We start from the raw sequence: 23,999 nt of genomic DNA on the forward strand, positions 1-23,999 counted from the left end.
ACATAAATATTTTAGTGAACTGAGCTGCTCAGTCATCTGAAGTTTATGACTTGGTTCAAAACCATTTATCTAGTCAGAAGCTAGTCCTAAAGTATAGTTTAATATTTCTCTTATACAATTGCAGCAATGAAGTATTACTGATTTTCAGTTTGAAGAGTTCTGTGTTGCTAAAATATAGTTAAAGAATGTAAAAAATGGTTTGAGGTGATTAATAAAACCAGTATAAACCAATAAAACCAATATAAACATATGCTTTTTACTGAAGAATAATCATTTACTTTTCAGAAGTCTCAAAATTATATGGATTTAAGTATTTTTTCCCATGACCAAAATAAAGACCTTTGCTGAAACCTCATGAAACAAAGAAAGGAGGTAATAAATATTAACAGAGCTGTTTACATGGTTCTGTGGCTGAATTTATGCTTGCAATAATACAGGTACACTCTCCAAATTGCTAGCAAGGGGAAGAAATAGGCTTTATTAATGTCTACAATTTCCAAGTGTGCTCCAGATTTTACTCAGGAAATTATTGCTTAAAATCAGTGGAATGTGTAAGACTGTTTTCCGTTAGTTTCTGTCCTGAAACTTATTTCTATTACTCTTTCATGCTGAAAATTTCAAGGTTAAGCAACTAGCTCCTTTGTGGTACCACACAATAAATTTAATGTGATGAAATTACATGAAAAAGTAAAGTTTTGGCTAAGATATTGGATAATGCCAAGGTATCAATGCAATCACTGTGCTACCGTGACAATGAAGAATCTGCAAAATGAAGTTACCATCTTCATGTCCTAGAAGAAAATTAAATGTGCTTTTTGTGACAGTGAGCCTTCTTGAGGACAAGAATACTAGTGTATCCCAAGGCCCCAAATGGTGCCTGGAACAAAATAGGTGCTTGAGAGAAACTTTTGAATGAATTAGTAATTGAAATAAATCCGCTACAATCTGAATTTACACCATACAGAAGTATAAAACTGTGATATTTGCTTCACATTTTCATCAAGACACTATGCCAACACACCCAACTCAATATGTCTAAAACCCAACTTATTCTTCTATTCCACAATAGCTTTATTACTGTCAATTCCCTATTCCGGTTAATATTACTGTATATTTCTTGCAACTCTGTGTAAAGTCTCGGTCATACATCACTCCATCTTTAAAGACCAATGTGTTACCTGTCTGTTCTACCTCTGCAATATATTTTTTTTTTTTTTGCATTTAGGTAACAGTCTCTTATCTGGTATCCTTTCCTTCCATTTCTGCGCTTCTAAAATCACCCTGAGGTTATAGAAATTGTAAGAAATTGACTATGTGAGTTGTGTAAGTTTGTTCTAGGTTGTGCTGAATGTATAGGAACAAAGAAACAAACAAGCACACAAAATAAAACAAAGGTAGTTTTTATTACTTGCACCTAGAAGTAGTCCTGAAGGAGGGAGGAGAAGAACATTATGAACAGACTTGGATGCATTCTGTATTGCTGCTCTACTCTCCTTCATGAGCTACCCCATGATTCAAGATGGCTACTTGAGCTATACCGAACACGAATAGTACATTCCAGCCAACAATACTCAGAAAGAAAAGATGAGTGTACCCCCTGGAAGGACATTTCCCATAAATCATACATAATATTTCTGGTGAACTTTATTGGCTAGAACATAGGCATGTGGCCAGAACTTACTCTATAGAAGGCTGGGAAATATAGTTTGCCCAGGAGGAAATGGTTGCTGTGGTAAATTGCAATCTCTGCCAAACCAAATGTTTTACAAAAAATATCATATTTAACACTGACAACACATTGTATAAACCCGATGTTAATATTCTTATTTTTAGATGATGAAACAAACATTACTGGAGAGGTTATATAATTCTACAACTTTATTGTCCTCAGCCCACATACGGTGCTGCTACTTCATGCCTGCTCTTGTACTAACATGCTGCTCCTTTCTGGAAGGACTGGCTCTTAAGCTTTTTAGATGCTCAACAAAATCTGATGCCTGGATGAATCATTAGTCAGGGGCTAGAGGCAGAGAGTTTAATTCTATCTGAAGATCTTGTGGTTCTAGCCTAGCACCAGGGAGTAACTAGTTTTCAGGAATATGTATCTCTTCATTCAACCATCGTTATCATGAAAAGAACACACTTGGGGCGCCTGGGTGGCGCAGTCGGTTAAGCGTCCGACTTCAGCCAGGTCACGATCTCACGGTCCGTGAGTTCGAGCCCCGCGTCGGGCTCTGGGCTGATGGCTCAGAGCCTGGAGCCTGTTTCCGATTCTGTGTCTCCCTCTCTCTCTGCCCCTCCCCCGTTCATGCTCTGTCTCTCTCTGTCCCAAAAATAAATAAAAACGTTAAAAAAAAAAAAAAAAAAAAAAAAAAAAAGAACACACTTGTCTCCACTGCCAAGTCAGAAACCAAAAGATTAGGATACAGGAGTATGACAAGGAAGAAAGGATTTTTATAGTATAAGACTTAGGCTCTTTAACCAAAAAAGGTTACTTTTTCAATCTCTTTGTCTGATCAACTGAACAGTTTGAGCTTTAAGAAAAGAGTAAAGTACTGGGGCGCCTGGGTGGCACAGTCGGTTAAGCGTCCGACTTCAGCCAGGTCACGATCTCGCAGTCCGTGAGTTTGAGCCCTGCGTCGGGCTCTGGGCTGATGGCTCAGAGCCTGGAGCCTGTTTCCGATTCTGTGTCTCCCTCTCTCTCTGCCCTCCCCCGTTCATGCTCTGTCTCTCTCTGTCCCCCCAAAAATAAATAAACGTTGAAAAAAAAATAAAAAAAAAAAGAAAAGGGTAAAGTATTACTAGGCATGTGAAGAGGACCGAAGTACTCAAAACTGAAGAAGGATTAACTGAATAAGTGTCACTGAATGAAGGTCATGGATCAGATACATTCGTCCCTTGGAGTACTCAGAACAGTAGTATTCCTACTTGAACACTACACTAATGTTGAAAACTTGGAAGAAAGGAAATTCGGTTGTAGCAAAAGCTATACAACTAAACTAGATCTAGTTGAGGATTTTTCAGTTTCCTGCACTGTCCACATCCTTCCAGAATATATGTTAGCCTAAATTTTTTGGTGTTAATTTGTAGAAATCACTAGTTCAAGAAATTTTACCTGAAATTACTCATGTCTCAGTCCATGCTCCAGGTATTCCTGAGTATTACTTTGCTTATCCCAGAGGAAGCCGTTTTATCTTCTTCACTAATTAACTACTCACTTTCCTTGTCCAGAAGGAGTGATGCTTTACTGACTTACAGCCATATTTTTTCATACGAAAGAGATACATAATTGGTAACACTTAAGGACACAGGTAATTAAACAGCATGGTTGAATACCCAAGTTTCTTAATTTACTAGAAATCATTAATGTATGGCACTGCTTTAATTGGTTATATTTTAAAATGATAAAATTATGGCATTTAGAGTAATTGTTTCTGGTTTTTGTGATTACTCATTCCTCTGTGTATTTGTCTTTATATTTAATTGGCAGGAGAATAGTTTGTTCTTTTTAATAGGTAGCCAACTTATATTTGTGTACTTAATTTATTAACTCTTCTATTAATTTATTCAACAATACTTATTGGTGAGGGAACACTTTAGTTCATTTTGTAACTATCTTTTGCAGGACACTATTTTAGATGGTTTAGAAAATGAAGAAGACAAATTTCCTATTCATAGCTAGAGTGTTGGGGGAAAATCTAGGCATAATTATCTATGTACAACACGGTATATAGAATTAAGGGGATTTTTGACAAACTACTAAGGGACCACAGAGAAACAACGAACAGTACCTAAGACAATTTTAACAAATAGGTAAAATTTTATTTGACATGAGAGATGAGTAAATGTTTATCAGATACAGGATTTGGTTACAGCATTCTGTTTAGAGAGTGCTTAAAGGTAAGCCCATGATGCATTGGATAATTATCCAGATATATCCAGAATGTAGGGTGTGTGGCAGTAGAAACAGACCTCATCTATACTCTAGAATAATTTACCTTATATCATATCTTGTGATCCACAACAGTTATTCGAATAGCCAAATGCTTAAATGTCACAAATGCTGCCATTCAGTGCTCTTACGGAAAATGTCCTGATCCATTTCCTTGCCAATGGTCCTGCAATATCTTTTCCACAGACTTTACTGTTCTCAGTCCATGTCCAGGCTGGTTCTCCTATTGCCACCACAACCAAGAATGCCCATATTCTGCCCTTTGGTTCCAAGTCCTTGATCCCAGATTTGGAATTACATCCCTCCCTTAATTAATTAAGCTTTTTTTTGACCAACTACAAAGAATCTGGCATGTGAATGAGTGGGAGAAAATCCCTTAAAAATTAAATTTTTCTACTCTACAGTCTTTGTAACAGAACATGAGTATATGGCTTTAAGTGAATTTTCCCCAGGTAGTCAGTATTAAAATTAAAATTACTTCTTCAAATTGACTCAAGTAAGTGTCCCCAATAGGGCATGTCCCTTTGATCTCAAGCATGTTTCTTGTATTTTCGAACTTTCTATGCTCATAGTCCAACTGATACATTACTTGCTTTCTCCAAACTTGTTACATATATTGACTGCCAAAGAAGCAAACCTTTAATCAATATTTCTTTTTATTCTTTTGTCCCTACTTAGCTATGTGGTATCATTTACTAGGTACACTCATAACCCTTCTGTCTGTCCTCCTAATGCTATCTTCCTTGGTGGGTAGAGTGGCATAATTTGGAATCAAATAGAACAGGACTTCAGTTTTGACCCTGCCATGCACTTTCTCTGTGATTTTGTGCAAATCATTTAACTCTCTGATGCTCAGTTTCCTCACCTGTGGAGATAGTGATTCTGCCTTGCAGTGCTTTTGTGAGGATTTGATAAACATAAAGCTCTTACCACAATGTTGGCCATCGGTAGACACTCAACAGTGTAGCTCCTGTTTTTGAAATTATGATTATTACTACTTGCCTTCTGCTCTACTTTCAAAATATATGCTGTCTTGATTTTTTCCATTAGTAATCTCTTTACAACCTCAATTTAACAATTAATTTGTGAAATCAGTTAAGAAATCAATGTAAAAAATCAATTTTAACTGGCATTTGAAATCTAGCCTCTCCTCTACATCAGCTTGGATTCTGACAAGAAAATTAAAAGCTACACTGAACATTTTAACAAATGACTTTGATAGAAAGAGCTATAGGAACATAGGTATGGAGGTTCTGAAAAAATAAAAAGGGACTTTCGGGTAATAACAGTAGGAAGCAGCCGTCACCCCAGGGAAGAGATTGGATTGCTCAGAACCTGGTATCTTGGGGCAGGGGCCCAATGAAACAGGAATTCAGAGTTTTGAAGAAGGGTTTTGCCACTACTCCTCTGTTGGAAGGCATGCAGTGAGGCTGGCTCTGAGTCCAAAAGAGGCTGGAGGATGAAGTCAAGTGTTGCCATTGCCTTCACTTTTCCCTCTGGTACCCACCAGTTGACTGAAAGCTAGCAGTCCAAAGAAAAATATGATTGTCAGAGTCCCATCTGCAGACTAACAAAGCATAGTCTAGAGTGGTGGATTTAGAGCTGAGACACAAGAGGTTAATGAATAATATGGTCAAACATTGGTTACGGAACACCCATAATTATCCTTCTATAGATAGCTGAATTTCAGTATAACTGTAGTGATCACACTCAGTTCCTGCCTAGCAGGATGGAACTATCCTATGGCAAATGCAGATACTCTTACCCTCTCTCTCTAAAAAGGAGACACAGAATCACAAAGTCATGGATCCCTATAGGATTTAGTAAAAACCAATAAGGTGGATCCATAATCACCATGTGCAGTCTGAATTAGAGAAGATGAAAAGTTCATAGGCCAGAGGTGATTTCTTTGAAGGGGATATTTAGGAGTAGAGGGTGCCTTGGGGAATGGTATGGGAACTTTTCCTGTACTCAGACCCAGGTCAGGGGATATACAGATAGGCCCTCCAGTTCAGACCTGCTTCTTATTACCATCAATGCTGGGCTAGAGATTTCTTAGAAGACCTTAATATGTGTAGTGGTAGTCTGAATTCCTTTGTCTGAGTCCTGCAGCCTTGTTGAAACAATCCTGCAATGGCATCCTGAAAAGAGAGGGCTCCCAGTGGACTTCTGTACCTAAAAGCTAACGATTGTGTTTACATTTGTAAATGGTTACATTTAGATGGTCATATAAGCACCTACATATATTTTTGATTTTCCCTTTCCAGCCTCAAAGCCTAAGATATTTACTACTCACCTTTTACGGAAAAAGTTTGCTGACCCCTGGTGGGCCTTTCTGAGAGTGAGTAACAAAGAAGGATAAAGGTCTTCTGACTATCCATCCCACCTCCAAAAGTAAGTAAACCAATAGAACAATTATTCTTCTCTAATAATTAAAGTAACAGAATGACCTCTGCAAATGAGCTGCAAATTGATACAAAGTGTTATTAAATATCATACCAAAAAAAACGTGAATACAGTCTGATAAAAGAAATTTAGAAACCTTTTTAGAATGATCTGGGTTGGTCTCCAATGCTTTTGTACGGTCTAAAAATCAATAACATGCTTTAAATCAAGTGAATTATCTAGATGATAATATGTTTCTGGCCGAAACCTCTCAACTGACTTACATACATAGGCTGGGGAAATAACGATTTTGATTGAGTTTTGATAATTTATATGCAAAATAGTTTTTATCTTCAGGGATAGTAAAAGGAAAGGAGATGGTTTTGATTTTGTTTCATATATCAAACACTTTAGGATTTATGTAAAATTGTAAAATGGATCTGATGATGCCTGTAGTTCCTGCACTTGTACTACTGGTAGATTTTTAAGTAAATATCAAAAATAATTTTTTGCTCTGGAGAGAGATTTAATATGCTGGGACAGCTGATGAATACTGAATCCCATTTCTTCCCTTCTCTCATACAATATAAAGAGAGTTGTGGCGGGGGGGGGGGCGCCTGGATGGCTCAGTTGGTTGAATGACTGGACTCTTAATTTCAACTCTGGTCATGATCTCATCGTTCCTGGGATTGAGCCCTGTGTCAGGCTCTGTGTTGATAGTGTGGAGCCTGCTTGGGATTCTTTCTCTCTCCGCCCCTCTGTTGCTCATGCCCTCACTCACTCACTCTCTCTCTCTCTCAAATACACACTAAAAAAAAAAAAAAAGACATGTGAGGAAGTGAAGATTCTGTTTCTAGAAAGATAAACATTAGTCTTAGCTCTTCTTTCAGTCACTGCATATATTTAAAAACAAAAAACTCGTGAGGCTCCCGGGTAGCTCAGTCGATTAAGCCTCTGACTTTGGCTCAGGTCATGATCTCACCCTTTCTGAGTTGGAGTCCCACATTGGGCTCTGTGCTGACAGCTCAGAGCCTGGAGTCTGTTTCAGATTCTGTGTCTCCCTCTCTCTCTCTGCCCCTCCCCCACTTGCACACTGTCTCTCTCTCTCTCTCTCTCTCTCAAAAATAAATAAACATTAAAAAACTAAAAACCAAACCCTTTATTCTCAATGATTTTATGTCATCAATTGTAAAATTGGTAATTTGTGGGAGGTAGCTCACAGTTTGGCCAATGAAGGGTTGGTCCACTCTGTTGAGTCTGTTGTCAATATCAAATGAAATAATGCACATGAAATTATTTTTTCAAATATATACCACAGCAGCAGGTCAACATTACCTAAGAGGAATAAGAAAATTGGTTCAATTAAAATGATACATTTTTTAAAAAGGTACATATCAGGGTACCTGAGTGGCTCAGTTGGTTAAGCGTCCAACTCTTGGTTTTGGCCCAGGTCATGATCTCATGGTTTGTGGGTTCGAACCTGGCATCAGGCTTCATACTGACTGTGTGGAGCCTGCCAAGTTCTTTCTCTTCCCCTCTATCTTGCCTCTCTCTCTCTCTCCCTCTATTTCAAAATAAATAAATAAACTAAAAAATAAATAAGTGACATGTCTGTCATGGTAAATGTGAAATTAAAAGATTTGATAGAAAGTTTTCACAAAAAAAGTATAAAATATTTTATATAGGTAGCATATAAAAAAACCTTTATGGAGGATTAATTTTTTCTCCTTCATTTTTCAAAGAAAATGCAATTGCAGTTTCTTGAAATGAAATTCAAACTGTGAAAATAAGCCAAAAGCTAAAATTTAATTCTGCTCAAAAGTAAATGACTATAATAAAGATGCTTTTATTTCGCACAAAAAGTGTTCGAAATTTTGGGTCAGTAAAATGATGAAAAGCATAGCTGAGCAGCATAATATATTGCATATAAGCTTCATACAATGTGTCCAAAAAAAGTAGAATTACAGTTTGCACAAAATAACAGAATAAAATGTATAAAACAGTGAAGAAATGGGTATCTCGGTTCAATCCTGATGGGTATCTTTTAGATAAAATAAAAATAAATGTCTCAAAGCATACGTTTTTGTTTATCTTGAAATATTTATTTATCTTTAATTTGAATATTATATTTTAAATAAATATAATATGCCGCTACACATTTGGAAGAAAATCTAAGAGCTTTAGGGAAGGAAATCAAGTAGCTTCAAGGTTACTGTTAATAGGGGCTATAGGAGACTATACAGGTGTCAAACAGAAGACAAAGACAGCAAGCCATACTTTATTCTTTAACCATGTGTTGACAAGGATATAGGCTTACAGATATCATTTGGGTATGGACTTTTGGAGCATCCTGAGGCAACATGGGGAGGGTAGGTGGCAGGGAAGATGTACCACTTTAAGGAAATAACAAGTGAAGAGAATGAGAAATGATTGAAATATGGTGTTTTTTTTTTTATCGTGGAAATCTGCAAATTCAAGTTTGTGTATTTGAGAACTTCAGATTACTATATTCCTATTGTGTCTCCCACTGGCTACTTTGCCATTTCAGTGTAAATAAATTAGGATTTGCAATACTTTGCCTCTGTTATCACTGCAAATTAATTCCTAGATGAGATTAGGGAACTCACAGTCCTCAGAGGCACCAGGGAAGCCTGAAGCACCTGGGAAGGGGAAAGGTGAAGGAGAGTCGAGAATTATTGACCAATCTCTTATGTAACATTTTTGAAATTATATAAATTTTAGCTTTGTATTTTGATCATAGCACATACTAATGCAAAATCTTACACACATAGGAAAACAAACAGCTCCTAAATGTCACATTGCTAATTTTACTAGATGAAGAAAGTCTTGTGTTAGAACATTAGACTTTAACTCTTAGTCATGACTTTGTGTTGAACAATTTTCTTTGTAAGCTAGTGACGTCATGTTTGGAAAGGTTTCTTCTCTTATCTAGAGCAATAAGTAAATGACTGTAAATCCATATTTCAAGTTTAATTTTGTCTAGACATAAAATTTCTTCAGCATTTACAAGTTCTATAGATTTCCACTTGGGGACAAAGTGATACAGCTTTTGTTATTCTGCATATCAGCTAGCCAGAAACTCTTTTTTGAACTTTGGGAAGTTCACATAATTATCTACTTCCAGCATCTAACACAATGGAGAAGTGTGCCAAAAACCTTGTTATTTTTCAGTGTCTGATGGTTTCAGAAGAGACATGATTCAGTGACTTACCTTGAAATTAAGAATTTATAAAACATCTACTAAGAAAATGAATCTGTGAATGAATTCCTATCTGTTGTTTTGAGTATAGTCTCTCCTTTCCTCTTTTTACCATAACATATCTGATCAAAGTTTAATGATACGGTTTTTTTTCGTGGTGAGGAACAAAATATAATGAAGACAAGATTTTGTGTAGGCCCTGCTTCCAATAAAGTCGAATCCATTCTAAGCAGTGGATAAATTTCTTTCAGGAATGTTGGCAGTCTTTGGTACCAAAGCATGGAATAGAGAAATAATGACGTATGAATCATTCTTCACCAACGCAGAGAAGCCAGATGTTGTCAAAAGAGCTTTATCTTCACAGAGAACTGGGATATTTTTTCCAGTTAAATTTGGCTGCTAAAACACACAAACAAAAAATTATAATTTCAAAGAAGTTGACAGTCCTTGAAATTTCAAAAAGGAGTTCTTAAAATAGGGAGGCTTTTGTGACATCATCAGCACAGAATGCACTAAGCCAGGAAGTGGCTAGAAGGAGAGAAATCAGTAATTCCAAGTTACTGCCCACTGCAGGAGAGTGGCAGGGTCGATAACTTCCTTGATACTTTGCTTCCACGTTGTGGATGAAACTTCGGAGGTATTTAAGCCGATGACATTATAATACAAGCTGTACCTTTTTTTCCTCTGCTCAAAGCTACAAACAGTTCAACCTTTCCTGGGATACATAAATCAGCATTGGCTGTTATTTCTTTTGTTTAATGATAGGATAAGCAATGTAATAGGACACTGCTGGGTGAATGCTTTTGTTTTTGGATAAATCAAGGAGTAAAGTTCCAGGCTGTTTAATGTGAGCTTTCTTCCTGTTCAGAATTTCGTGGTATCTAATGCAGAGATGTGAAATGGTTCTTCATTTCCTTTATGCTTCATTGGCAAGGAACTTGACATTCAAAAAGTAGTTATAAAAATAAGGAAAATGGAAAAGGAAGGAACAACCAAGAAACTAAAAAATGTTTATTATTTGGAGGAAATAGATTAATTGTTGTATTAAATACAAATGGTCTGAAGTCCTCTAGTGAAAGGCAGAGACTGACAGATTGGGTTGAAAAAGAAAACACCTATGTGTTGCATACAAGAAATACACTTAGACCAAACAAACAAACAAACAAAAGTAAATGACCAAAAAAAATCACTTAAAAGAAGCAATCAAGTTTCTGTGCCCTTTTGAGTTTATTGATTAAAGAAAAGCTGATAATACACAAGCTTCGTCCTACTTTTTTCTTCTGCAGTTGTATTTATTTTTGTTGTCGTTTACTTGATGTTTTCTAACTAAAGCTAAGTACAATGTCAAGCTATTTTTAAAAATGAATTCCCAGGAAGCAGAAATTCTTAAGTAGTAGAAATCGGTGAAAATAATGATTGCATATTATTACCACGTATATGGCCACACATTTGTTTGGAGTAAAACAATAATTTTTTATAACATAACTTTACACAAATTTTAGAGTCACTTTTCTTAAAGCAGCAGAAAAAAGTTTGAGAAAAAAATGTTTATGATCACTTTTTGAATGACAGCCATGAGACCCATCATTTCCTGTTGTACTTGCTGATATTTTAATTATCTTTTTATGCATACTTTCACATGGCAGACTTTTAATAGTAGGTGCTAGAAAGCTTTTGAATGAGGGACTGTAGTAGAATCTTATTTTAAGTTGGGATGTTTTGTTTCCTTAGCATGGGAAAATTGCTTTGTCCTTAGTATGGAGTAAGAATTCAACATATAATTTTTATTGATTAATGATTCAAACACGAAAAGCCAATTCACTGAACTTTGCTAAGAATCTAATTTTCTATATATTTTTGGAAACATGAAATATCTCCAATAATATTGGAAGCTTTCTAACAATAAATATTTTGATGTACTTTTCATCGTTCAGTATAGTTGCAAAAATAATACACAGAATTCTCATATAATTTTACCCAGTTTGTCCTTGTGTTAATGTCTTATTATAATCATAGAAAATTTATCAAAACTGGGAAATTAATCCTGGCACAATACTATTTTTTTATTAATTTAATTTAATTTTTAAAATTTACATCCAAATTAGCATATAGCGCAACAATGATTTCAGGAGTAGATTCCTTAATGTCCCTTACCCATTTAGCCTGCCCCCCTTCCCACAACCCCTCCAGTAACCCTCTGCTTGTTCTCCATATTTAAGAGTCTCTTATGTTTTGTTCCCCTCCCTGTTTTTATATTATTTTTGTTTCCCTTCTCTTATGGTCATCTGTTTTGTCTCTTAAAGTCCTCATATGAGTGAAGTCATATGATTTTTGTCTTTCTCTAATTTCACTTAGCATAATACCCTCCAGTTCCATCCACGTAGTTGCAAATGGCTAGATTTCATTCTTTTTGATTGACAAGTAATACTCCATTGTATATATATATACCACATCTTCTTCATCTGTTAATCCATCGATGGACATTTGGGCCCTTTCCATACTTTGGCTATTGTTGATAGTGCTGCTATAAACATTGGGGTACATGTGTCCCTTCGAAAAAGCATACCCGTATCCCTTGGATAAATACCTAGTAGTGCAATTTCTGGGTTGTAGGGTAGTTCTATTTTTAGTGTTTTGAGGAACCTCCATACTGTTTTCCAGAGTGGCTGCACCAGCTTGCATTGCCACCAACAATGCAAAAGAGATCCTCTTTCTCCACATCCTCGCCAACATCTGTTGTTGCCTGAGTTGTTACTGTTAGCCATTCTGACAGGTGTAAGGTGGTATCTCATTGTGGTTTTGATTTGTATTTCCCTGATGATGAGTGATGTTGAGTATTTTTTCATGTGTCGGTTGGCCATCTGGATGTCTTCTTTGGAGAAGTGTCCATTCATGTCTTTTGCCCATTTCTTCACTGGATTATTTGTTTTTTGGGTGTTGACTCTGATAAGTTCTTTATTGATTTTGGATGCTAACCCTTTATCTGCTATGTCATTTGCAAATATCTTCTCCCATTCTGTCAGTTGCCTTTTAGTTTTGCTGATTATTTCCTTCGCTGTGCAGAAGATTTTTATTTTGATGAGGTCCCAGTAGTTCATTTTTGCTTTTGTTTCCCTTACCTCTGGAGACGTGTTGAGTAAGAAGTTGCTGCGGCCAAGATCAAAGAGGTTTTTGCCTGCTTTCTCCTCGAGGATTTTGATGGCTTCCTGTCTTACATTGAGATTTTTCTTCCATTTTGAGTTTATTTTTGTGTATGGTATAAGAAAGTAGTCTAGGTTCATCATTCTGCATGTCGCTGTCCAGTTTTCCCAGCACCACTTGCTGAAGAGACTGTCTTTATTCAATTGGATATTCTTTCCTGCTTTGTCAAAGATTAGTTGGCCATACGTTTGTGGGTCCATTTCTGGGTTCTCTATTCTGTTCCATTGATTTGAGTGTCTGTTCTTGTGCCGGTACCGTACTGTCTTGATGATTACAGCTTTGTAGTATAGCTTGAAGTCCAAGATTGTGATGCCTCCTGCTTTGGTTTTCTTTTTCAAGATTGCTTTGGCTATCTGGGGTGTTTTCTAGTTCCATAAAAATTTTAGGATTATTTGTTCTAGCCCTGTGAAGAATGCTGGTATTACTTTGATAGGGATTGCATTGCATATGTAGATTGTTTTGGGCAATATCGACATTTTAACAATATTTGTTCTTTCTATCCAGGAGCATGGAATCTTTTTCCATTTTTTTTTTTTTTGTGTCTTCAATTTCTTTCATCAGCCTTCTATAGTTTTCAGTATATAGATTTTTCACCTCTTTGGTTAGATTTATTCCTAGGTATTTTATGGTTTTGGTGCAATTGCAAATGGGATCGATTCCTTGATTTCTCTTTCTCTTGCTTCATTGTTGGCGTATAGAAATGCAACCAATTTCTGTGCGTTGATTTTATATCCTGAAACTTTGCTGAATTCATAGATCAGTTCTAGCAGTGTTTTGGTGGAATCTTTAGGGTTTTCCATATAGAGTATCATGTCATCTGAGAAGAGTGAAAGTTTGACTCCCTCCGGGCTGATCTGGACGCCTTTTATTTCTTTGTGTTGTTTGACTGCAGAGGCTAAAACTTCGAATACTATGTTGAATAACAGTGGTGAGAGTGGACATCCCTGTCTTATTTCTGACCTTAGGGGGAAAGCTCTCAGTTTTTCCCCATTGAGGATGATGTTAGCATTGGGTCATTCAAATATGGCTTTTATGATCTCAAGGTATGATCCTTCTGTCCCTACTTTCTTGAGGGTTTTTATCAAGAAAGGATGCTGTGTTTTGTCAAATGCTTTCTCTGCATCTATTGAGAGGATCATATGGTTCTTGTCCTTTCTTTTATCGATGTGATGAATCATGTTAATTGTTTTGTGGACATTGAACCAGTCCTGCATCCCAGGTATAAGTCCTGCTTGCTCATGGTGAATAATTTTTTTTAATGTATTGTTGGATCCAGTTGGTTAATATCTTGTTGAGGATTTTTGCATCCACATTCATCAGGGAAATTGGTTTATAGGTCTCCTTTTTAGTGGGGCTCTATCTGGTTTTGGAATCAAGGAAATGCTAGCTTCACAGAAAGTTTGGAATTTTGCTTCCATTTCTATTTTTTGGAACAGCTTCAAGAGAATAGGTGTTAACTCTTTCTTAAATGTTTGGTAGAATTCCCCTGGAAAGCTATCTGGCCCTGGACTCTTGTTTTTTGGCAGATTTTTGATTACTAATTCGATTCCTTTACTGCTTATGGGTATGTTTAAATTGTCTATTTCTTCCTGTGTCAGTTTTGGTAGTGTATATGTTTCTAGGAATTTGTCCATTTCTTCCAGATTGCCCATTTTATTGGCATATAATTGCTCATAGTATTCTCTTATTATTGTTTGTATTTCTGCTGTGTTGGTTGTAAACTCTCCTCTCATTCTTGATTTTATTTATTTGTGTCCTTTCCTTTCTCCTTTTGATGAAACTGGCTAGTGGTTTGTCAGTTTTGTTAATTCTTTCAAAGAACCAGCCTCTGGTTTCATTGATCTGTTTTTTGTTTTGTTTTTTTGTTTTTTGTTTTGATAGCATTAATTGCTGCTCTAATCTTTATTATTTCCTGTCTTCTGCTGGTTTTGGGTTTTATTTGCTGTTCTTTTTCTAGCTCCTTAAGGCGTAAGGTTAGGTTGTGTATCTCAGATCTTTCTTCCTTATTTAGGAAGGCCTGGATTGCTATATACTTTCCTCTTATGACTTCCTTTGCTGCATCCCAGAGGTTTTGGGTTGTGTTATCATTTTCATTGGCTTCCATATACTTTTTAATTTCCTCTTTAACTTCTTGGTTACCCTATTCATTGTTTAGTAGGATGTTCTTCAGCCTCCAAGTATTTGTTACCTTTCCAAATTTTTTCTTATGGTTGATTTTGAGTTTCATAGTGTTGTGGTCTGAAAATATGCATGGTATGATCTCAGTCTTTTTGTACTTGCTGAGGGCTGATTTATGTCCCATTATGTGGTCTATTCTGGAGAACATTCCATGTGCACTGGAGAAGAATGTATATTCCGCTGCTTTAGGATGAAATGTTCTGAATATATCTGTTAAGTCCATCTGGTCCAGTGTGTCATTCAAAGCCATTGTTTCCTTGTTGATTTTTTGTTTAGATGATCTGTCCATTGCTGTGAGTGGGGTGTTGAAGTCCCCTACTATTATGGTATTACCATCTATGGCTTTCTTTATGTTTGTGATTAATTGATTTATATATTTGGGTTCTTCCCCATTTGGCACATAAATGTTTACAATTGTTAGGTCTTCTTGGTGGGTAGACCCCTTAATTATGATATAATGTCCTTCTTTATCTCTTGATACAGTCTTTATTTTAAAGTCTAGATTGTCTGATATAAGTGTGGCTACTCTGGCTTTCTTTTGTTGACCATTAGCATAATGGTTCTCGATCCCCTTAGTTTCAATATGAAGGTGTCTTTAGGTCTAAAGTGGGTCTCTTGTAAACAGCGTATAGATGGATCTTGTTTTCCTATCCATTGTGTTACCCTATGTCTTTTGATTGGAGCATTAAGTCCATTGACGTTTAGAGTGAGTATCAAAAGATATTAATTTATTGCCATTATGTTGCTTGTAGAATTGGAGTTTCTGATGTTGTTTTCTGGTCCTTTCTATTCTTTGTTGCCTTTGGTATTTATTTATTTATTCATTCATTCATTCATTCATTCATTCATTCATTCATCTTTTCTCCCCTCAGAGAGTCTCCGTTAATCCTGGCACAGTACTATTAACTAAAGTCCAGAACTTATTTAGATTTCACTCATCTTTCCCCTGATGTTCCTTTTCTGTATCAGGATCAGTTCAGGATCTGCATTTGATTGCCGTTATCTCATCAGTCTGTTCCAATATATGATAGTTCCTCACTTTTTCTGTCTTTCATGACCTTGACACTTTTGAAGAATACTCGTAAGTTATTTTGTAGAATGTTTTTCAATTTAGATGTTTTCTCATAGTTTGATTAAGTTTTGTATTATTAGGATTTTATGGAGGTGAGGTATCTCAGTGTTTTATACCAGAAGGCATATGGTGTTGGAATATCTTTATGCTTATGATGCTACATTTCATCCTTTTGGCTAAGGTGGTGTCTACCAAGAGCCTATGCTATAAACTTGTCAATTTTTCTTCGGAATTACTAAGTATATTGGGAGAGGTATTTGGCAACTATACAAATATTTTTTTTCTGGCTAAACTCTTGCCTACCCATTTTAGCATTTTCAGTGTTTATTGTTTTTGACAGTTATTCTGTGGATATTATTATTCTAATGGATATTTTTGGGATATCTGTGTCCCTTATTCCTTCTATGTTTATTAATTGAAATTCTTCTGTAGGGAAGAATTACCAATTGTTTTCCCTTTATTTGTCAGTTATTTGTATATATCAATATGGACTCATTCCTAAAAGTATGTCTTTGAGTTATATTTAATACCATAGTTATTTATTTAGCTGCTAAGTTGAAACTTTTGTTGCTAAGGTGTTCCATTGCAAGAGCAGTCCACAGTTTGCTTATTCATATACCTATCAATGCACATTGAGATTGTTCTTTATTGCAAGTAAAGATACTATGAATATTAGTGTACAAGTCTTAGTGTGGAGATAATTTTAGTTTTCTTTGATAAATTTTAGGGGTAAAATTTCTGGGTCATATGATATGTATTTGTTTAACCCTTTAAAAAAACTTCAAAAATATTTTCCAATATGGTTGTGGCATTTTATAATCCAACCAGAAAAATATGACAGTTATGAAAAAAAGATTGTTTTTATAAAAAATTCAATCACATTTTATCATGCAGGTAAGCTAACTTTTGGTGTTTTATAAAGAACAATAAACAAGTATTAGATTGCTTATTTATTACAATGTCTTATTGTTTGCTGTACTATATTCAGAAAATTTAATATTGATGCACGATGAGAGTGATTAATGAGGGTTGCTTTATATTTATTGTTGTTGTTTTAACAGACTCACATTCATATTCAGGCTTTTCTATCTTCACTGGAAATTAAGGTGTTGTATCCTAAGGCCATGGTTAAGAATATGGACAAAGCACAGAAAATAGAATTAACTATCTGATACACTTGTAGTAGTATCTGAAGTAGTATCTGATACTAACAAAGAGCATCTGATTTTTTACTTTAAGCAACCTCTCTCAATATTTCTGTTTTTTCTTTTATATACAGTAGAACTATCAATTTGTGGCAGTGGGGGGTGGGTTCTATGGGCTTTGACAAAGACATTGAGCTCTACATCTCCTCTGTCACAGCCATGCTGCAGAACAATTCCATTACCCCCAGATTGCCCTGTGTCCTTTGTAGTCAACTCCCCTTCCCACTCCCAGTTCCTGGTGATCCCTGTTCTGTTTTACAAAACCCATAGTTTTGTCTTGTCTATATTTCTTATCCATGATATTCCTTCTATATCCATATAAAATTATTTACATAAGCATTGGTAAATGTTTTGTTTCTTAGGCTTTTGTTCTGAAGCTTTTAAAAATCACGATTTCTTAATATTCAAATTTCACTGGAATCATTTAAATTTAGAGTTCTCTGTATTTTTTATTTTATGGCCTGTTGACCTTTACTGCTTGTAGGTACCAATGCGCTACAAAGTATTTATTGAATGCTATTAAACATACCTATAGAAGCTTGACTCATCATATTTGTGAACCAGAACTGAAACGTGCTTCTTTGACTACTGAGGTCCAGATGCTCTGATTGTTTTCAGAATGACCCAAATAGATTTGAATTTACTTCCTACTTTAAAAAATACGATAAATTAGGGGTCAAAATAAATATGCTGAATAGTTCTGGATTTTCAAAATATGTCTCTGGGGCATTTCAAAATAAACCTGTAATTCTGATGGTAGAGAAGAACCAGATCTATAAGAAATGGTAACTTTCTTTAGTGAGATTATTTTAGATGATATCAAACTGGTTGAAAATTTCCTTGTGGAAGACACTGAAGATTGTGTGTAAACAAACAAACAACAACAACAACAAAAAAAACACTGTCCAAATGTTAGTTACTAGAATTGAGGCATCCACTATGTTTAATCAATCTGATTGTATATATTGCATTTAATATAACAGGTAGTATTTTAAAATATAGACTGATTTCAAGTTTATCAGTTAACAACTGATTTTTGAATTTAATTTAACGTGAGGCTTAGCCCACTATAACTCACATACACTTAAGATTCTCTTCTAGGTAATTTGACACTAATTTGAGGTCCTAATTTCCTTCTTTATAATAATAGAAAGCATTGCATGTTCAGGAGTCAATTTTTTTCTGTTTTTGTAAACATATTAGGAAATTCTTTAATTTTTTTATTTTTTTTTTAATCTTTATTTATTTTTGAGAGACAGAGCACAAGTGGGGGAGGGGCAGAGAGAGAGAGAGAGAGAGAGAGAAGGAGACACAGAATCCAAAGCAGGCTCCAGGCTCTGAGCTGTCAGCACAGAGCCTGACCACGGGGCTCAAACCCACAAACCCTGAGATCGTGACCTGAGCTGAAGTTGGATGCTTAATCAACTGAGCCACCCAGGCACTCCCATGTTAGGAAATTCTTAAACATGTATGTGCGTGTGCTGAGATGTTATCTTGTTAAAATAAGATAGCATATTTTTTTGGAAAGAATAAATGGAAGAAAAAGAAAGTCATGCTTGGATTCTCTACATATTATCCTTTTGAAATAATTTAAACAAAATTTCTGAACTGTAGGATTACAACAGAAGTCAATGTCAGTGTATAGATTTGAATTTTTATATTTAGTTTGAGAATTCTGGCGTCCTCTGATTCAAAATACCAATTACTGGAAACTTGAGAAAACAAGTGTGTTTGTTTGTTTTCTGGAAAGGGAAGCTTTTCAGATATTTCAAGAGAGATATACAAAAGATAATCTAGTTTTGAAATACACAGATGTATGAGACTATAAAATCAGTTTGCTGCCCTAGTATTTATAATGAAGTATGAACAAGAGTCAGATTGTTGATTCCTTGCTGAACTGATAGAATTACTAATGCAGTTGTACAAAAACCAGTTTCTGAGAGAGCAGGAAAGGAAAATAACAGCTGAAGAACAATTGATTCAGTGATTGTTTAGAGAGGTGGCCTACATTTTTTTTCCCATCTGTAGCCTCCACTTCTCACGGGCAATACAGTTCTATTGAATCTGTAAGTGTTGCATGAAAAAGAAGAAATGAGTTGGAGACTTGGCTGGGAATTGTTAAAATATTAATGACAGTCAAATCTTCTTATCTTGAAAAATTTTTCTTTTGTCAATTTTTGTTTCAAACATGCTAATACCCTGTGTACCGGGAAATATCACTTTGTGTGTTTAAAAATAAGTAAAAGTTATTTTCATAGTTAAATATTCTATTTATTATCTCATTCCATTTCTACATCTGTATATTAATTGTTTGTTGATAAATACTTATATATGACAATAATTTTTCTCAAATTTCTATTTCTTCGTTTCCTTTGGTTCCTTTATAAATCCAGTATTGCACAAGACTTAGCTCAAATTCACATTCCCGATGCTCTCTTTGCTAACCTTAGTCTGAACTGATAATTCCCTTCTATAATTTCTTACCAGTATTTATCTGTACATTTCAAATGACATCTTTCCTACAGTTCTGAATGGTAAGTATTTTGTTGTTCAACTCCTATCATATTCCATGTTGTCTTAATGATGGATCATGTCTATATCTCAGTGACATCTGGCACAGTGCCTTGGCATGGTAAATGCTCTGTATATATTACCTGGTTTCATTTATCATTTTCTTGAGCATACGTCTCTGTGAGTTTCATAATGATATATTTAGTTGCTCGTTTCATTGGGTATTTACTTTGAAAATATTATAGATGTCTATGATTTAAAAATAACATCCCACTTATAGTTCTCTAAACTACTTTAGTGAAGAAAAAGTATTTTGCTATGGTAGTATTTATCTTCCTGTTAATAAATTTGGATGAACTAATTACTTGTCTACTTTTCTGTAGGACATTATATTTCTTATAGTATGAAAATGACTACTCCATCTTTTTTTTCATATCTAGAAAACTTCTAGATGCTTGGGACAGTTAGAGGAGGGTTAGCATTAATTAAATTGTGGGTAAGTTTTCTGTCCAAAATATTATGGACACTATGGGTTATACTAAAAGCATTCTTGATATCTAGCATAATTAAACTTACTATAGAGATTATAAAAGTATCTATAAAATAAAAGGGCAATTGAAATGAGCAAATTGAAGATGGTATATTATTTTTACTATATTTTGAATAAAATTTTAGAAAGCAAACACCATGGAAAAATGATTTCTTTTTATTTATATAGAGGGGAAATGATGATTAAAACACCCTGTCTGATCTTTAGAACAAATGTTTACTGGCAAAATAGATCACACCTGGGACTGTATCTACCAAGACCAGACTTTTAGAATGAAAATTAGGGGAAGTGTAGAAGACTATTCAAACTTTTGATATAGTAAAGAAAATAAAGATAAACATATTTAAAGATATGTACAGGGGCGCCTGGGTGGCTCAGTTGGTTAAGCATCTGACTTTGGATCAGGTCATGATCTCATGGCTCATGAGTTTGAGCCCCTGTCCAGCTCTGTGTTGACAGCTCAGATTGGGGCCTACTTCAGATTCTGTGTCTCTGTCTCTTTCTCTCTCTGCCCGTCCTCTCCTTGTGCTCGCTCTCTCTCTCAAAAATAAATAAACATTAAAAAAATTTAAAAAATATGTGCATATTTCCAAGTTTCATGGGCATATAAATAAAAATATATTCCCTCAAATATCCATATATAAAATATTCCTATCTACATATCATGTGCAGGATCCTATGACTTTACACAACCTCCATAGCTAGTCACCTGGTTTTTTGCCTGGAAATTGATCAAGAGACATTTTAGAATAAATTAGAAGGACTCTGTGATATATATGAATAACTGGTAAAACCAATTTGGTGCTCTTAAAATAGGGATGACAGAAGAAGTAAATTGTATATGAAAGAGAATGAATTCTATTTTAGATATGTAAAATTATATACTCATATTAATGTCCAACCTACAGTTAGTTGAAAGTGATACTGAAATTTGATAGAGCTCAAATATGCATGTATTCTACTTTTCTTGTTGATTTATAAATAACATCTTTGTTTCTTTCAATCATGATGGAAGTGGCAAAAAAGAACATTTAAACCAAACGATGGTTCCCCTTTTCCAAGTAAGTTATAAATCAAGCCAATATACATAGCTGATATAGCTTTGTTTTAAGATGGTCTTATTATCAGGCCAAAAGTCGATGCAACCATCTCCCAGCATGAAGTGTGTCATATTTTCAAGACTAAACCAAAGATTGTTGAGATAATTGTGAATTATATAATTTATAGTTATTTTGTTTTTGATATTATAAATCATCAGAATAAAAAAAAAACATATAGTTATGAGAATAGTTTTCTATAAAGTGCATGCATAAATTATTTTCAAGGACTAATTGTGAGAATAGTTTTCTATAAAATACATGCATAAGTTATTTCAAGGTTTATTTGTGAAGCTATTCAAAGCAGTTAACACAGGTAACCTAAGAGTTGTATGTATGCAAATTGTATGTTACATATAGTAAGTCTTTAATGTAGTTAGAATTCAGTTTAGATCTTAATTTTTCTGCTGACTGTAAGGAATACAGTTAAATTTTATGGGAGGCATTCATAATGGGGAGTATGTAAAGGTACCATGTTAAAAAATATATAAATATCTGTTAACTAAACTTGATCTAAAGATAAAACCCATAATAGTGAAATCTGTGGATACCTATCTTATTCTGTTTTATTGAGTATATCCTTAGTAGTAGAATGGCCAGGTCGTATAACAACTGGAAAGTCTACATATAACATTTTAAGAAACTGCTAAATTGTTTTTAAAAGTGTCTGTACCATTTTAAAATCACACCAGTGATGTATAAGAGTTCAGTTTTTCCACATCTTTGCCAACACTTGTTTTTGTCTTTTTTATTTTAAACATCTTACTGGATATGATATGGTATCTCCTCATGGTGGAGATTTATTTTTACCTGATAACTAATGATGTTTGGCAATCTTTTTATATGCTTATTGGCCATTTATATATCTTTGTTGGAGAGATGTCTGTTCAAGTATATGTTAGCCATTGTGTCATCTTCTCATTGTATCTTCTCATTGTATTTCAGTTTAAACAGGGAGAGAGCTCTCTGAGGTCCCTTTTATAAGGGTACTAATCCCATTCATGAGGGTCTATCCCCATGGCCTAGTTACTTCCTAAAAGCTATATTTGCGGATTAGGATTTCAACATATGCATTGGGACACAATCGTTCAGTCCATTGTAGTACCCTTTTAGTTCAGTAATTGAATGTGTTGATACTGAAATTATTATATTTAGGAGATTTATCTATTCTCATCCTATTTATTTATTTAGTTATTTATATCAGTATGGGCTCATGGATATTTTCTATTTGAGATTATAATCCAATACTACTATATTTTGTGGCTTAAATTCTTCCAGATTGGTTTTGGGAACTCTCTTAGTTGAATTATTTATTCCTTTGATATAACTCCATCATTGTGGGAATCTTTTAAGCACTTCTTTACTTCCTGTTACTACAGGATACTTCAGACTCATCTTTTGTATTTTCTGCTAAGTCTTAGAACCAGCCATTTCTCTAAGGAAACCTAATTTTTCTTATTGAAAAATGGTATTGGAAACAGGGTCTGGGCACTAGAGTTGCTCATTGTTTTTGGGTTGTAATAGCCTCTAGGCTCTCGCAGTTAACAGAGCAAAGAAATATATATGTCTATACTAACCCAATATCTGTAAATATTTCTGTATTTATCTTAGGGCAAATGTGATTTGATATTAACGTGTTCAACTCTAATCCATTATTGCTTACATCATTATAGCCTCTACCTCTTGCTTATTTGTAAATTCCTACTCCAACAATGAGAAACTATCCATTTACTTAATTTAATTCTAGTATAAAAGTATGGCAGCATTTGAATTGTTAACCTGTACACCATTGGGAGACAACTTTACTAGAATACAATGCTTATGTAGGTTTCTTTTGCATTTATTTCTTAATTATGTCAATATCTTATTCCTCTCCATGTTCAGTGAAGTTGTGTTATGCATTTTAATACCATTGGATTGTTTTTCCAGTTTCTGTATTCTATTATGGGATTTCCCTAATCTCTGAAATGATTTTAAAAATCTGTATACATCAAGATTCACTCTTCATGCTGTAAAGGTATGGGTTTTGACAAATGTGTAGTATTATGTATTCACCATTATAGCTTCATGTTTATCTAGTCATCTATTGAAGGACTTTTGGGTTTCTTCTAGTTTGGGACAATTATGAATAGAACTGCTATGAACTTTCACATTTAGATTTTGGTATGGACATCAGTTTTCAAATCAGTTGGCTAAATCTCTGGTGGTATGACTGCTTGATTATTTGATAAGACTATTTCCCAAAGTGGCTATTCAGTTTTGCATTCTCAATAACAGCAAATGAGATTTTCTGTTGCTATATTTCCTCAGCAGCAATTGGTATTGTCAGGTGTTTTGTTTTTTGTATTTTAGCCATTGTAATAGGTGTATAGGATATCTCATTTCAATTTGAAATTTCCTAGTGACAAATGATGTTGAGCATCTTTTAATATTCTTATTTGACATCTCTATATCTTCTTTGTGGGATGCTGTTTATATCCTATGCTCATTTTTTTAAATTGAGTTGTATTATTAGTAAGGATTTTTAGAGTTCTTTATCAAATATATGTTTTGCAGGTATTTTCTTCCCTGCTTTTTGGTGTGTGTTTTGCATCTCAGAACAGTGTCTGTCACAGAGCAGAAATGTTT

At 34.7% G+C, this 23,999-nt stretch overlaps 1 long non-coding RNA gene across 3 annotated transcripts in view; it reads left to right on the plus strand.

Annotated features, from left to right (window-relative positions):
• The window catches only part of LOC123380040, a 314,275-nt gene that overhangs the window by 91,640 nt on the left and 198,636 nt on the right, over nucleotides 1–23,999 (plus strand). For all 3 annotated transcript variants that reach the window (XR_006585281.1, XR_006585280.1, XR_006585279.1), the window contains exon 2: nucleotides 6,220–6,346. This is a non-coding gene — a long non-coding RNA (uncharacterized LOC123380040). The remainder of the gene's footprint in view (nucleotides 1–6,219; nucleotides 6,347–23,999) is intronic.

This window comes from Felis catus, chromosome C2, assembly GCF_018350175.1.
Source record: "Felis catus isolate Fca126 chromosome C2, F.catus_Fca126_mat1.0, whole genome shotgun sequence".
NCBI lineage: Eukaryota > Metazoa > Chordata > Mammalia > Carnivora > Felidae > Felis > Felis catus.